This window comes from Trachymyrmex septentrionalis, unplaced genomic scaffold, assembly GCF_001594115.1.
Source record: "Trachymyrmex septentrionalis isolate Tsep2-gDNA-1 unplaced genomic scaffold, Tsep1.0 scaffold40, whole genome shotgun sequence".
Classification (NCBI taxonomy): Eukaryota; Metazoa; Arthropoda; class Insecta; order Hymenoptera; family Formicidae; genus Trachymyrmex; species Trachymyrmex septentrionalis.
In genome coordinates this window covers 332320-336676 of record NW_017305569.1, presented here as the reverse complement: position 1 = coordinate 336676, position 4357 = coordinate 332320, and positions in this window count along the sequence as shown.

Below are 4357 nucleotides of genomic sequence, written 5' to 3'. Positions count from 1 at the left end.
TGTATGATTCGATTTAAGCTTACTATTATTTTACAAATTTAAAAATATTATAAAATATTATATATATACATTTAGAGATTATTTAAAAGATTAGAAAAAAATTCTTGCAGCTTCAAAGTTTACACTGATCGAACATCCCGTATTATAATCGCAATAAAGCAATTGAGGTACTCTTATAGTATAATAGCAGTGGAGCATAACTCGCGTAATCACCTAGCTTCTTAACATACATTTGCAAATCGAATACGCGCGCCTTATATAATTCGTATAACGTGGAACACGATAATCCGCTTTTAGACCTGTTCCAGCGGCGGCTGCCGGTGGATCCCATTCGACTTTCTCATCCTGCCGCGAAGCAATCGGCGTATCGTGTGCATGTACCTACATCGTGTCCATTCACGCGGAGCGTCGAATTTTTCGTCTGCCGAGAATCGAGAGAACAGGATGCGGTTTCCCGGGATTGCAATCGGCTGCAATTACTTGCAGCTTGCCCGGTAAGCCGAGGCGGGACGACCTCCGACCCTTGGGCAATGTCTGCTGCCATGGAGGCTGCCGGTGATCACGTACTCTACCGTGCCGTCCTCCAACGGCTATGAGAGAGAGAAAGAGAGAACATCCTGGCGTGCGTGTCTTCGCGACGGGGTGGGAGGAATGTGTAATTTTCTCGTAAGCTCGAAAATAATCGGGACTGGGGGGATGGATATAGCATTCCACGGTGCCTACAGGCACCGATACAAATGGGCACGCGAATGCCCTTCGAACGGATGCTGTGTCTCACTTTGACTTGCTCCGATTCGCTCGGACTTAACTTTGTGCAAAAGAAATATTTGTTTAATTGTATTTAATCATAATCCGTGAAATACATTTTTTTAAATTAAATCTACGGAAATATTTTCCAACAAGAATAATATTTTAGTGAGATCAAAATTTATGGCTATAAGTCTGTTTGGTTTTATCAAAGTGCTTTGGTTTTTACCAAAATATTCTTATCGATACGTTTTGTTGGTTTTAATCAAAACTCAATTGCGGCTAATATAAAATACAATGAACGATAAATTCAAGATGAAATAACGAATTAATAGTCACGGCAGAAAAAAAATTTTGTATTTCTATAAATTTATGTTGCGGCTGACGAGGCGCGAAGAATGCGCACGATGTTACGGTTTTGCAATTCTCTTATTTGAATGGTTTTTTGCTTTTTAGTGCACGTGTAGATTTATGTCTGCAGAAATATGTATGGGCGAACTAGGTTTAAAGGTTATTTCCTCATTGCAATTGCGTGATTTCCATCGATTGCTTTGGTATCCGCCTGTTTAATTTGCCGATTAATAATAGAATGGAAATAAAACATCTACACATAATATATTGATGATACAGATAGTACCATAAAGATCTTACAAACTTAATGGACTTTACCCTACTATATTAAGAAGTGAAAGTGTGTATGAACCGTGAATATAATATTTTCTTCTCCATATCCAATCGTCCTTCAGCTGTGAATCTTATTCGTTTCGATCCTTTAAAAGGTTGATTCGTTACGTTTCTTCGGGACAGACGGAAATTTAAAATGAAGCAGGTATGACATGTGACAAGCAAACAGGACATATTTTTTGATTGGTAAAATCTATCCGGAAAATATGATCGTCGAACTTTTACTCTTCTGAAGAGTTGATCGCCATAGTAAACGGAACAATAATGGCTATTTATGAAATAGTTGAATAGCGATTGGAGTGGCTGTCTCGAGGCGGAACATTGCTCAATATAGCGGAAAAGGAACGTGGGTTGTGTCGTGATGCACTGATCTCGAAAGAAAACTTCGGATCACAGATTGTAACGAAAGAAAAATGAAAATTGCAAACTTATGGGTCCCCGCGAACCTTTCGACGTTTCATGCATCGCTGCCTACTTCTCGAGACGCAGCTGCCTTCAGCCAATAATGTTATTTCAAAAATCTCAACTTCAATTACCTCAGCTTCGCCTCAGCTTCACCTCGATATTGGCAAAAAAAAAAAAAAAAAAAAAAAAAAATACTTTTTAAAGTTTCCGACGAAAAAAAAGAAAATAATCATTTTGTAATAAAATACGAAAGAGCATCTCTGAAAATTTCGATAATCCTGGATAATTTTCGCAGATGAAAGTATACGTCCGAGTATACTGTCGACTGAACTCATTGTGTCAGTATTGCTCATAACGAGCAATAATAGCATGAGTCAGATCTCACCCATTTTGTACGAAACCGATCATTATAATCGAATTGAATCGCGCTCGACTTCCGTGAATCGGGCAGCGCCGTGTAATGTTGGTCTCGCAGGATCGTACTTACTAAGAGCTGGCATATTTCACGTTGATAGGTATATATCCTGGCAGGCCCCCTAATTAGCCTTCAGTAGTATATCTCTACCAGAACTCCTAATTGGCTTGTCGGACGCAAAACAAATTCGTGGCGGTACTGTTGAACACGACGAGATGTATTTAAGAGCACGAGAACGAAATAATATTCGCAAATTATGAAGAACTTTAACGACGAAGGAAAAAAGACAACTTGCGCGGAAAAAAGTACACTTGAACAATGCTAAATAAAGACAGATCACAGTATACAATAATATTTTGGAGAAAATAAGAGGGCGGGCATTGCCTATCTCGAAATTGATTCTCAATGATGCTCGTTACATTCGCAAGCAGGACTCAAACTAAATTAATCCCAGAATTATTATCCGCGATTAATTTATTAAACGCATTGAGTATGTCCAAAAAAATTTCAATCATCGAAAACAATCATTTTCTGAATTATGCTGTAAATTATAGCTTATGTTGTCCAGTCTTTAAATACAATACAATTTCTCTCGACGGAGTGCGTGGTAAGAATGATGCCGTCGATGATAATAATGCTGATGATAATGATAATCGTACAGGTTGTGCTTAATTGTATATGCCATAATTACCGTAATAACAGACTGCTTCAAGTTCGTCAAGGGACGTTACATTACGCGATATAAAGGAAATGCGAAAATTATTGTTCCGTTTTTCAATTGCAGTTCATAATCGACCACATCAATATATTAAATCGATCAATCGGAAAATTTCCGGCCATTATCGATTATAGGTACCATCATTACAAAAATGCTATAAAATGTATTTACAGCCCGGCATTTCCGATAAAGCTAAGAAATAGTAAGACGAGTCATATCTTGTGAAATCAATTATTATAGTTATATAGTTGTCATAACTGCTTTCGTGTTATATGAAAATTTATATCTTTCCACATTGCACTCCTTTTATACATTTATCGTTATATTATAATTAAGATTCATTATATAATAATAAGAAAGTTTTTAATCAAGTTTACTGCGAAAGCCAACTAAAGATATTCTTCTTGCATTGAGTATGTATGAGTTATATAATATCTTCCACGTAATATCTTTTCATGATATATTTATACTATTTATAATATTATAGTAATAGAAGACTAGATTTTTATTCGATTTTGCATTGTCGGTTTCTCTTACTGGTTTGCCCAGGGCAATGTCGAGGTCAGTCTCCCGCAATAATGCCCCCTGGCAACAATAACAGCCGTATCATCTTATGCTCCCATTACACCATTATAAATCATGCTTCCTCTTATTTTCATGATCCCGGACCCGTCCGCGAGCCCGCTCGATGTGGTTGACGTGGGGGGTCAACAGGTCGGCGCACCACAGGTGAAACGTTTGGAAATAAAAAATACGGCACCATAGTGTGTTGATACGAACCTCCAATATCGAGATTGCTGTAGTTGATTGAAAGACATAGCAAATTGGAAAAAAGACTATTAAGGACTGTTAATATTGTTTTCTAATACATTCAACTTAGAAATGTTCAACGAAATGCAATGTAAAATATCTTTAATGAAAACTTAAGTAAAAATGATTTTTCATAATTTTAAATATATTGGCAATTATATAATACAATGGCATTAAACTATATCTTGTACGATCTATATTCTTCATTATCTTTTTTTTTTTTTAATGAATTGTGCAAATATAATAAAAGTTTTAATGAGAATTTGACAGTAATATTTATTACAGACAAATATAAATATATTTTTAACAATTTTACTTGAACGAAGCGCAAAGGAAACAGCGTTTTGAAATGCTCACGTGTTAGTCGGGTTGCATATTTTAGGGTTCTATAAACCCCTCATGGATTTCTAGTAGTTTTGCGGATGAACGATCTATACTTTAACAGAATACACTAATGAAAAGATAAAGATAAAAATTCTAAAATATATAGGAATTCGCATTGTAAACTTTTAATTAATAATATCTATTTAAAATCTGAATTTACAAGTCTGAGTCGTACCTATATAATGTTTTTATGT